Below are 13,585 nucleotides of genomic sequence, written 5' to 3'. Positions count from 1 at the left end.
CATAAGGATCATATCCTGTCCAGTTTGTCAGTTCAGTACTTTCACTCTGTAACTTAAGTGCCCAATCAAACCCCAAAGAAGGCAGCACAGAAGACCACCATTTGGCCTATTATGCCTGTGCCCCCTTGTTGAAAGGAACAGTAAGGTAGTGGTAATGTTATTGGACTATAAATCCAGAGGCCTGGCAGACTAGACAAATGCCACTGCGCCAGCTGGGGGAATTTAAATTCAATTAATTAAATAAATATGGAATAAAATACTAGCCTCAGTAATGGTGTCCGTGAAGCTATCAGATCACCATAAAATCCACTTGGCCCATAAATGTCCTTTAGGGAAGGAAATTTGCTGTCATAACCCGGTCTGGCCCACAGGTGATTCCAGACTCAGGCTTGGTAGCCTCCAGACAGGTATATGTTTATAACTTGAGCATAGTTACATTTCCATTTTTATTGGCCTTAGGATAGCAATTCCAATTGACAATTGGCAAGCTGGCACATATGGGGAAAACAGCATCCACGGGAATATAGTTTAAGTGGCCTGGAACTCCCTTCCTTACAGCACTGTGGGTATACCTACACCAAATGGGCTGCAGCAGTTCAAGAAATCAGCTAATCACCACCTTCTCAAGATCAGTCAGAGGTCCAAACTTCAAAAATGTTCTCTGCTAGTTTGATTAGCTTCTATACTAGAGTTTCACACTGATGCTTTTGCACAGCCCAGCATTTGTTGCCCATCCCCAGTTGCCCTTGAGAAGGTGGTGGTGAACCACGTTCTTGTACCACAGCAGTCCATCTGGTGTGCGTACACCCTCGGTGCTGTTAGGAAGGGAGTTCCAGGTTTATGACCCAGTGACAGTGAAGGAATGACAATGTAGTTCCAAGTCACAATGGTATGGAGGGGAACTTGCAGATAGTGGTGTTCCCATGCATCTGCTGCCCTTGTTCTTCTTGGTGGTAGAGGTTGTGGATTTGGAAGGTACTGACAAAGGAGCCTTGGCAAGTTGCTGCACTGCATCTTTTAGATGGTATACACTGCTGCCGCTAAGCGTCAGTGGTGGAGGGAGTGAGTATTTCAGATATTAGATGTGGTGCTGGTCAAGTGGGCTACTTTGCCTTGGATGGTGTCGAGCTTCTTAAGTGTTGTTGGAGCTGCACTCATCCAGGCAAGTGGACAGTATTCTATCACATTCCATACTTAGACCATAAGACTATAAGACGTAAGAGCAGAAGTAGGCCATTGAGCCCATCGAGTCTGCTCTACCATTCAATGAGATCATGGCTGTTCTGATTATCCTCAATTCCACTTTCCTGCCTTTTCCCCATAACCCTTGATTCCATTACTGGTTAAAAATCTGTCTGTCTCAGCTTTGAATATACTTAACGACCCAGCCTCTACAGCCGTCTGCGGTAAAGAATTCCACAGATTGACTACCCTCCGAGAAAAGAAATTCCTCCTCATCTCTGTTTTAACTGGGTGCCCCCTTACTCTGAGATTATGCCATCTGGTCCTAGACTCTCCCACAAGGAGAAACAACCTCTCAGCATCTACCCTGTCAAGCCCCCTAAGAATCTTATATGTTTCAATAAGGTCGCCTCTCATTCTTCTAAACTCCAATGAGTACAGGCCCAACCTACTCAACATCTCCTCAAGAAAATCCCTCCATCCCTGGGATCAACCTAGTGAACCTACTCTGGACTGCCTCCAATGCCAGTATATCTTTCCTTAGATAAGGGGGCCAAAACTGTTCTCAGTATTCTAGGTGTGGTCTAACTAGTGCCTTGAACAGTTTTAGCAAAACTTCCCTATTTTTATACTCATTTCCCTTTGAAATAAAGGCCAACATTCCATTTGCCTTCCCTATTACCTGCTGAACTTGTATGTTAGCTTTTTGGGATTCATGCACAAGGACTCCCAAATCCCTCTATGCTGCAGCTTTCTTCAGCCTTTCTCCATTTAAATAATATCCAGCTCCTCTATTCTTCTGCCAAAGTGCATAACCTCACACTTTCCCACATTGTATTCCAAATGCCATGTTTTTGCCCACTGACTTAACCTGTCTTTATACCCCTGTAAACGCTTTGTGTCATCCTCACCACTTGCCTTCCCACCCATTTTTGTATCATCCACAAACTTGGTGATAGTATGTTCATTTCTCTCATCCAAGTCATTAATATAGATTGTGAATAATTGTGGCCCCAGCACTGATCCCCATGGCACTCCACTATTTATAGGTTGCCATCCTGAAAATGCCCCCCCCCCACCATATCCCAACTTTCTGTCTTCTATTAGTTAGCCAGTTCTCTATCCATGCTACTATACTACCCCCAACACCATGGGCTCTTATCTTATTGAGTAGCCTTATGTGTGGTATCTTATCGATTTCCTTTTGGAAATCCAAATATATTATGTCTAATGGTTCCCCTTTATCTATTCTGCTTGTTACCTCCCCAAAGAATTCTAATAAATTTGTCAGGCATGATTTCTCCTTCATGAAGCCATGCTGACTCTGCTTGGTTATATTGTGCATTTCTAAATGCTCTGCTAATACATCCTTTACACTAGACGCCAACATTTTCCCAATGACAGATATTAAACTCACTGGCCTATAGTTACCTGTTTTTTTGTCTCCCTCCCTTTTTGAATAAGGGTGTTACATTGGCAGTTTTCCAAACTTCTGGGACTTTTCCAGAATCTAAGGATTCTTGGAAGATTACTACCAGTGCATCCATTATCTCTGCAGCTATTTCCTTTAATATCCCAGGATGCGACCCATCAGGTCCAGGGGACTTATCGGCCTTTAGCCCCATTAGTTTCCTTAGTACTTTTTCCTCTAGTGATAGTTATTGTATTTATGTCCTCCCCCCCACCTTTTTTCCCATGATTATTTAGTATTTTTGGAACGCTATTAATGTCTTCTGCTGTGAAAACTGATGCAAAGTATTTATTCAACTCCTCTGCCATTTCCTGGTTCCCCATTATTATTTCCCCAGCCTCATTCTCTATATTGACGTTGGCCTCTCTCTTCCTTTTTATATATTTGAAGAAGCTCTTACTGTCAGTTTTTATATGACCTGCTGGTTTACCTTCCATGTTTATTTTCTCCCTCTTTTTTTGTTGGCCATCTTCTCTTGGTTTTTAAAACTTTCCCAACCCTTTGGCTTACCACTAGCCTTTACCACATTGTATGTTTTTTCTTTCACTTTGATACTATCCTTAACTTCCTTGGTTAACCATGGTTGGTTTATCCCCTTCCTACAATTTTTCTTTCTTACTGGAATATATCTTTATTGTGAGTCATGAACTAGTTTCTTGAACATCTGCCATTGTTCATTAACTGTCTTTTCTGTTAAACTCCTTTCCCAGTCCACTCCAGCCAACTCTGCCCTCATTCCTTTGTAATTACCCTCATTTAAGTTTAGCACAGTAGTTTCCGAACTAAGTTTCTCACTCTCAAGCGGAATGCCAAATTCCACCAAGTTATGGTCACTGTTTCCTCGGGGATCTTTTACTCTGAGATCATTTATCAAACCTGACCCATTGCACATTACCAGATCCAAAATAGCCGGATCCCTGGTTATATCCACAACATATCGTTCTAGGAATACACTCCCCGAATACACTCTATGAATTCTTGCTCGTGGCTACCACTGCCAATTTGATTTTCCCAATCTACATGGAGATTAAAGTCACCCATGATTAATATGTTGCCTTTTTTACATGCCTTCATTATTTCCTGATTTATTCTCTGTCTGACAACATAGCTACTGTTCGGGGACCTATAGACTACTCCTTCTAGTGTCGTCTTTCCCTTGTTTTTTCTCACCTCAACCCATATGGATTCCACATCTTCTGATCCAAGATCATTTCTTGCTATCGTACTTATTCCATCTTGTACTAACAAAGCTACCCCACCATCCTTTCCTTCCTGGATAGGTTTTGGGGAGCCAGGAGGTGAGGTTTTCGCTGCAGAATTCCCTGCCTATGATCTGCTCTTGTAGCCACGGTATTTACATGGCTGGACCAGTTAAATTTCTGATCAGTGGTAACCCCAGGAAGTTGATGGTAGGAAATTCAGTGACGGTAATGCCACTGAATGTCACTCGAAGATGGTTAGATTCTCTCTTGGAGATGGTCATTGCCTGGCACTTGTGTGATGTGAATGTTTGTTGTCACTTATCAGCCCAAACCTGAATGCAGTACAGATATTACTGCATATGGACCCGGACTGCTTCAGTACGTGGGGAACTGTGAATGGAACTGAAGACTGTGCAATCACCAGCGAACATCCCCATTTCTTACCTTATGATGGAGGGAAGGACATTAATGAAGCAGCTGAAGATGGTTGGGCCGAGGACACTACCCTGAGGAATTCCTGCAGTGATGCCCTGGGCTGGCCAACAACTGCAGCCATCTCCCTTAGTGCAAGGTATGTCTCCAACCAGTGGAGAATTCTCCCTCTGATTTCCATTGACTTCAATTTTGCTAAAGCTCCTTGATGCCACACTCAGTAAGATATTGCCTTGATATCAAAGGCAGTTACTTTCATCTCACATTTGAATTTAGCTCTTTTGTCCAACTTTAAACCAAAGCTGTAATGTCAGGAGCTGAGTGGCCCTGGCAGGAACTGAACTGAGCGATAGTGAGCAGGTTATTGCTGAGTAAATGCCGCTTGATAGCACCATTGATGGCCCCTTCCATCACTTTACTTATGATTGAGAATGGACTGATGGGGTGGTAATTGACTGCATTAGATTTTTCCTGCTTTTTGTCAACAGGACATACCTGGACTATTTTCTACTTTGCCATGTAGATACCAACGTTGTAACAATGTGGAAGCAGTTTGGCTAGGGGCACGGCTAGTTCTGGAGCACGTCTTCAGTACTACTGCTGGGATGTTTTCAGGCCCATAGCTTTTGTTGTATTCAGTGCCTTCGGCTGTTTCTTGATATCAAAAGGAGTGAATTGACTTGGCTGAAGGCTGGCATCTGTGATGCTGAGGACCTCAGGCATTTCTGGCTAAAGATGATTGTAACCTAGTCTTTTGCACTGACATGCTGGCCTCCCCCATCAGGACGGCGATGTTTGTGGAGCCTCCTCCTCCTGTTAGATGGTTAATTATCCACCAAAATTCATGACTGGATGTGGCAAAATTGCAGAACTTTGATCTGAGCTGTTGGTTGTGGGATCACTTTTCTCTAATGCATGCTGCTTCCACTGTTTCATCTGTGTGTAGTCCTGTGTTGTAGCCTCACCACGCTGGCATCTCATTTTTTGGTATGCCTTCCTGCACTCTTCAGTGAAGTAGGGTTCATCCCTTGGCTTGATGGCAATGGTGAATTATGAGGCTACAGATTGTGGTTGAATACAATTCTGCCTCTGATAATGACACACAGTGCCTCACAAATGGTCAGTTTTGAGCTGCTAGATTTGTTCTGAATGTATCTGATTTAGCACACAACAGGATGGAATTTCTATGAATTCTTGCTCGTGGCTACCTCTGCCAATTCGATTTTCCCAATCTACATGGAGATTAAAGTCACCCATGATTAATATATTGCCTTTTTTACCTGCCTTCATTATTTCCTGATTTATTCTCTGTCTGACAGCATAGTTACTGTTCGGGGACCTATAGACTACTCCCACCAGTGTCGCCTTCCCCTTGTTGTTTCTTACCTCAACCCATATGGATTTCACATCTTCTGATTCAAGATCATTTCTTGCTATTGTACTTATTCCATCTCGTACTAACAAAGCTACCCCAGCATTATTTCCTTCCTGGATAGGTTTTGGGGAGCCAGGAGGTGAGTTATTCGCTGCAGAATTACCTGCCTATGATCTGCTCTTGTAGCCACAGTATTTACATGGCTGGACCAGTTAAATTTCTGATCAATGGTAACCCCTGGAAATTTAGGGTAGGAAATTCAGTGACGGTAATGCCACTGAATGTCACTTGAAGAGGTTAGATTCTCTCTTGGAGATGGTCATTGCTTGACACTTGTGTGGTATGAATGTTACTTGTCAATTATCAGCCCAAACGTGAATGCAGTACAGATGTTACTGCAAATGGATCCAGACTGCTTCAAGAACAAAGAACAAAGAACAAAGAAAAATACAGCACAGGAACAGGCCCTTCGGCCCTCAAAGCCTGCGCTGATCACATTGCCCGTCAACTAAAACATTTTGTACTTCCGGGGTCCGTTTCTGTCTATTCCCATCCTATTCATGTATTTGTCAAGCTGCCTCTTAAACACCACTATCGTACCTGCTTCCACCACCTCCTCTGGCAGCGAATTCCAGACACTCACTACCCTCTGCGTAAAAAACTTGCCCCACACATCTCCTTTATAGTTTTCTCCTCTCACCTTAAATCTATGTCCCCTAGTAATTGACTCTTCCACCCTGGGAAAAAGCTTCTGACTATCTACTCTGTCCATGCCACTCATAATTTTGTAAACTCCTATCAAGTCGCCCCTCAATCTCCGTCGCTCTGGTGAAAACAATCCGAGTTTCTCCAACCTCTCCTCATAGCTAATAGCCTCCAGACCAGGCAGCATCCTGGTAAACCTCCTCTGCACCCTCTCCAATGCCTCCATATCCTTCTGGTAATGTGGCGACCAGAATTGCACGCAATATTCCAAGTGTGGCCTACCCAAGGTTCCATACAGCTGCAGCATGACTTCCCAGCCTTTATACTCAATACCCCTGCCAATGAAGGCAAGCATGCCATATACCTTCCTGACTACCTTATCCACCTGCGTTGCCACTTTCAGTGACCTGTGGATCTGTACACCCAGATCCCTCTGCCTGTCAATGCAATTAGGGGTTCTGCCATTTACTGTATAATTCCTGCCTGTATTAGACCTTCCAAAATGCATTACCTCGCATTTGTCTGGATTAAACTCCATCTGCCATTTCTCCACCCAAGTCTCCAACCGATCTATATCCCGTTGTATCCTTTGACAATCCTCTTCACTACCTGCAACTCCTCCAACCTTAATGTCGTCTGCAAACTTACTAATTAGCCCAGTTAAATTTTCCTCCAAATCATTTATGTATACTACAAACAGCAAAGGTCCCAGCACAGATCCCTGCGGAACTCCACTAGTCACAGCTCTCCATTCAGAAAAGCACCCTTCCACTGCTACCCTCTGTCTTCTATGACCATGCCAATTCTGTGTCCATCCTGCCAGCTCACCTCTGATCCTGTGCGACTTTACCTTCTCTACCATTCTGCCATGAGGGACCTTGTCAAAGGCCTTACTGAAATCCATGTATATAACATCCACTGCCCTTCCATCATCGATCATCTTTGTCACTACCTCGAAAAACTTGATCAAGTTAGTGAGACACGACCTACCCAGTACATGGGGAACTGTGAATGGAACTGAAGACTGTGCAATCACCAGCGAACATCCCCATTTCTTACCTTATGATGGAGGGAAGGTCATTAATGAAGTCATTAATGGGCCGAGGACACTACCCTGATGAATTCCTGCAGTGATGCCCTGGGCTGAGATGATTGCCTCCAACAACCGCAGCCATCTCCCTTAGTGCAAGGTATGTCTCCAACCAGTGGAGAATTCCCCCTCTGATTTCCATTGACTTCAATTTTGCTAAAGCCCCTTGATGCCACACTCAGTAAGATATTGCCTTGATATCAAAGGCAGTTACTTTCATCTCACATTTGAAATTAGCTCTTTTGTCCAACTTTAAACCAAAGCTGTAATGTCAGGAGCTGAGTGGCCCTGGCAGGAACTGAACTGAGCGATAGTGAGCAGGTTATTGCTGAGTAAATGCCGCTTGAAAGCACTGTTGTGACCTCTTCCATCACTTCACTTATGATTGAGAATGGACTGATGGGGTGGTAATTGACTGCATTAGATTTTTCCTGCTTTTTGTCGACAGGACATACCTGGACTATTTTCCACTTTGCCATGTAGATACCAACGTTGTAACAATGTGGAAGCAGTTTGGCTAGGGGCACGGCTAGTTCTGGAGCACATGTCTTCAGTACTACTGCTGGGATGTTTTCAGGCCCATAGCTTTTGTTGTATTCAGTGCCTTCGGCTGTTTCTTGATATCAAAAGGAGTGAATTGACTTGGCTGAAGGCTGGCATCTGTGATGCTGAGGACCTCAGGCATTTCTGGCTAAAGATGATTGTAACCTAGTCTTTTGCACTGACATGCTGGCCTCCCCCATCAGGACGGCGATGTTTGTGGAGCCTCCTCCTCCTGTTTGATGGTTAATTATCCACCAACATTCATGGCTGGATGTGGCAGGATCGCAGAACTTTGATCTGAGCTGTTGGTTGTGGGATCACTTTTCTCTAATGCATGCTGCTTCCACTGTTTCATCTGTGTGTAGTCCTGTGTTGTAGCCTCACCAGGCTGGCATCTCATTTTTTGGTATGCCTTCCTGCACTCTTCAGTGAAGTAGGGTTCATCCCCTGGCTTGATGGCAATGGTGAACTATGAGGCTACAGATTGTGGTTGAATACAATTCTGCCTCTGATAATGGCACACAGTGCCTCACAAATGGCCAGTTTTGAGCTGCTAGATTTGTTCTGACTGTATCTGATTTAGCACACAACAGGATGGAGGGTATTCACAGTGTGAAGATGGGACTTTGTCTCAACAAGAACTGTGTAGTGATTACTCCTACCAACACTGTCATAGACAGATGCATCTGTGACAGGTAGATTGGTGAGGGCTGGTTTAAGGAGGTTTTTCCTTCTTGTTGGTTCCCTCAGCACCTGCCACAGGCCCAGTCTTACAGATTTTAAAAATTCTTTCATGGGATATGGGCATCATTGGCTAAGCCAGCATTTATTGACCATCCTTCATTACCCTTGAGATGAATTTTGCTTGTCCATATGGTGTAAGTACACCCAAAATGCTGTTAGAAAGGGAATTCCAGAATTTTGTTCCAGCAACAGTGAAGGAACGGCGATATAGTTCCAAGCCAGGATGGTGTGTGGCTTGGAGGGGAACTTGCAGGGGGTGGTGTTCCCATGTGTCTGCTTCTTTTGTCCTTCTAGCTGGTAGAGGTCATGGGTTTGGAAGATGCTGCCAAAGAAGCCTTGGTGAGTTGCTGCAGTGCATCTTGTAGATTGTACACACTGCTGCCACTGTGCGTCCGTGTCCTTCAGGGTTAAGTTAGCTCAGTCAGTCGTGGTGCTACTGAGCTACTCGGTGATGGACGTTGAAGTCCCCCACCCAGAGTAAATTCTGTGCCCTTGCCACCCTCAGTGCTTTCAAGTGATGTTCAAGATGGAGGAGTACTGATTCATCAGCTGAGGAAGGGCAGTAGGTGGTAATCAGCAGGAGGTTTCCTTACCTATGTTTGACCTGATGCCTTCATGGGATCAGGAGTTGATGTTTAGGACTCCTAGGGCAATCCCTCCTGACTGTATACCACTGTGCTGCTGGTTGGTTCGTCCTGCTGGTGGAACGGAACATACCCAGGAATGGTAATGGTAGTGTCTGGGACATTTTCTGTAAGGTATGATTGCATGAGTATGACTATGTCAGGCTGTTGCTTGGAGAAGTCTGTGGAACAGCTCTCCCAATTTTGACACAAGATTTTAGTGAGGAGGACTTTGCAGGGGTGACTGGGTAAGGTGTGCCTTTGTTGTTTCCAGTGACTAGGCCAATGCTGGGTGGCCCGTCCAGTTTTATTCTTCTTCAACTTTTTTGTCGCAGTTTGGTACACCATTCGCTAGGTCAATTCAAGGACAGTTAAGAGTCAACTACGTTGCTGTGGGTGTGGAGTCACATATGTAGGCCAGACCGGGTAAGGATGGCAGATTTCCTTCACTAAAGGGATATTAGTGAATCAAATGGGTTTCTACAGCAATCCGGTCCTTTCATGGTCATCATCACTGTGATGGGCTTTTACTCCAGATTTATTAATTAGTTGAATTTAAATACTACCAGCTGCCATGGTGGGATTTGAACTCATGTCTCTGGAGCTTTAGTCCAGGTCTCTGGATTACTTGTCCAGTAATATTAACACTATGCTACTGTACCCATCAGATTACAGATTAGATCACACACAGAATAGAGTAATGATGATGTTGGCTGACTCGTCGGTGCAGACTCGATGGGCTGAAGGGCCTCCTCTGCACTGTGATTTCTGTGTGACTAAATGTCAGATTTCCTAAGCCAAACCCAGACTTTCGCTGCTGACTGTGGTACACAGCTGAAAAGTTATTGCCAGGCCTTTCAGGAGTGAAGCATGGCAACATTTCTACATCCGAAGGGTGCAAGAAGTTTGGAACATTCAGCCGCAACCGACGATTGAAGCTCAATCAAATTGTTAGTTTAAAATCTGAGTTCAGTAGATTTTCCTTAACCGGCAGGTATTAAAGAATGTGGAGCCAAGCTGGCTATAGGAAGCTTGCTCACAGAGCAGCCATTGGGTGGCAGAACAAGCTCGAGGGACACAATGGTCTACTCCTGTTCCTGTGTTCCTATGACATAACAAGGTTTGCTGGTCCCACTGTAGGCCACAACTTTGCCAGAAGTGCAAGGTCACAGGCTGGGACCAGCAATGAAGAAATTCCAGGTCACTTCTGGGAGATGGGGAATGGTTGAGACGGCCAGGTAGTCTCTTTGCTCACCTGACGGTGCCTGATGATATGAATGGGAATTGTAAGGCGGGAAAACAGAGGTGTGAAGTGCTGTGACCCACAAATACAAAATATTTTTCTCCTGGGTTCCTAGCAGCAGCCTTCCTGTTAAACACATAACTAGTTTAATATGGACAAATCAAATATGGATACAACAACAACTTGTATTTATGTATTGCACTTTTAACCTAGTAAAGCATGGTAAATACTGTTCAAAACAAAAACAGGATTACCTGGAAAAACTCAGCAGGTCTGGCAGCATCGGCGGAGAAGAGCAAAGTTGACATTTCGAGTCCTCATGTAAATACTGTTGTCTGAATTATAAAATGCTGATTATGGGATGGTAAACAAAATCTTTATAACATGTCAAAAATGCAATGTTGCTGGTCAACTTGAATTGTCACCATACAAAATCATTTTGTGATGTAATAGTCCCAGCCTTTGGGATTCACCGTATAACCACATTTAAAATACACACCTGCACTGCCTTGTATTGCCAGATCTGAACTGGCATTTTGGCCGTTCTCACACTTTCGTGCCTGCGGAGTCATTGTTATGGGGAAGTGAGGATAGTCAAAAGCCAAGGTCGGTGCACCCATTGGTGACAATGAATACTAGCATTGCCAAGATAAACCAGTTGAGATCATACAGAAAGGCAAAACCAATGTTGTACTGAAACCCACAAAAATCATCTTCAGCCATATATTTGTGTAATTTTATTGTTTTGCAGGAATGCAGCATGCATGCTTAGCGTGCATTCCTTTCTTACACAGTTTGGAGGTCTGAGAGAAAGTTTATGCCTGGCATTTCTTTCTCCCAATTGTGCTGAAAATCCCACGTTACTTTTGGAGTTTTAAGGGCATGTTCTTCAATCATGGTGCCACTGCAGATAATATTTTTTTTCATGATGCTCTCAAATGATCTGCAGTTAGTTTTGACTTTGACCCTACATCCATATGTGATAATGGAATTTTCTGTACACATTCACAATTGACAACAACACCTCTAACTGCAGTCAGGCACTCGAAACCTCATCTATTCCCACTACTAGTTAGTGCATGATCATTTCTTTTTTGGACATATCGTGTCTGCACCCGGTTTCCTGATAATCTATAAAGGTCCGTTCTAAATGTTTCTGCAGGATTTCTGCACTGCTGTTTTATGAAGTTTGGTCCTTGTGGAAATTACATTTCTCTGGTTGGTGAAATGCCCATCGAACTTTCCCTATATCATTTGCTACGCTCTTTGCTTTCATTGTCAGGTTGAATGATGTGAGTACATTTTCACTGCTTTAACTGCCTTCCATTAAAATTACACAGCTACGGCTGGTCCCCGGGCATGGTTCCCCAATATGTCATGATCCTGGACAAGATACCCCAAATTGTTATTTCCTGAATGGGATCTCAATTTTGTTATGTTCCCGGTTGAGGAGGAATGAGCTGGCTCCCCTTTTTATTTTTAGGGTCATGAGGACTCGGAACGTCAACTGTGCTCTCCTCCGCTGATGTTGCCAGACCTGCTGAGTTTTTCCAGGTATTTCTGTTTCTGTTTTTGTTTTGAACTTCCAGCATCCGCAGTTTTTTACTTTTATCTCTGTGTTTAATTGACTGCCACTTCTCTTCAAGAAATGCCTACCTTGAAGAAGTTTTGTTCTACTCTCCGACAGGATTTTCGTATCTCTCTTTTGCCTTGTTCCACCTATATTGGCTGCTTGTCCCAACAACACCCCACTCCTCCCTGCCCCAACCTAAACCAGCTTATATTTACCCCTTTCCTATTTTCACTTAGTTCTGCTGAAGGGTCATGAGGACTCGAAACGTCAACTGTGCTCACCTCTGCCGATGCTGCCAGACCTACTGAGTTTTTCCAGGTATTTCTGTTTCTGTTTTTGTTTTGGATTTCCAACATCCGCAGTTTTTTGCTTTTATCTTTTTATACAACCCCCTTGGTTGGTCGCTGCAAGGTTAATTTAAAAGGGATCCCTTCCCTTGTGGATACCTTTTCCCAGTCCAAATATATTTATGTTTCAGAAGGAGCCAATTTTACCGGGCTTTCTTGAGTCAAAGAAAGAGTAAGTTTATTGGTTACTAAAAACCTGAGGGAAAAAATAATAAGTCACTCTTGGCCACTGGTTGCCTAACCAGAGGAAATAGTTTCTCTATTCACCCTATCAAAACCCTTCATCATTTTAAAAACATTTACATTTTAGAGAGAAGGTCCAGGTGAGCCTATCAGCATTCATCCGTCACATGGAAATTTGACATCGACTTCTGATGATTGCCCAAGTAATGTTAAATGGGGAAATCAGATGCCCTGCTCCTCCAGAAGCAGCGCTATACCCAGTATAACTCAGTGAATGACTTGCCATTCAAGTGCATTGCATTGCCTTAAGTTAACCCAGTAAACTAACCAGGAACATTTAGGGACTGGATATTATGAGCCCGCACGGGGCGTGTTTTCGGCTGGGGCCGGGGAGGGGAGGGCACATGTGAAGTAGGGTGGGTGCCAACCCCACCACCTTCCCGCCCCTTCCCCCTCCGATATTACAGGGGGTGGGCGAGCACCGAAATCAGCAGCCCACCCACCATATTAAATAAATAATTAAAGGTTAATTGAGCTTGTTAATATGCTGATTGACCCCGATGATACGCTGCCCATGCCATAATACTGCTGTCGTGGGCAGTCAATTGGGAGCGGGCAGGGTGTTTTTTATAAAAAATCTTTCGAGAGGGCAGGGGCTATACGATCTTCGGGGGTGGGGGTCCCCTTTGCGCATTTACCTGCCTGCTCTGTAAAACGCATCGCCTCTAAACCCTCCCCGCCCAATACCCTGAATTTACCTTGCTCCGGGATCCACAGGCATTCTTCTTGGATCTGTTTACAATCCCGGTAGTGCCCACTAATGCACTCTGGGAACTTCCAGGACTGCTGGAGCTGCCCGCCGATCTGATTGG

This window comes from Carcharodon carcharias, chromosome 16, assembly GCF_017639515.1.
Source record: "Carcharodon carcharias isolate sCarCar2 chromosome 16, sCarCar2.pri, whole genome shotgun sequence".
Classification (NCBI taxonomy): Eukaryota; Metazoa; Chordata; class Chondrichthyes; order Lamniformes; family Lamnidae; genus Carcharodon; species Carcharodon carcharias.
This window is presented reverse-complemented; position numbering follows the sequence as displayed.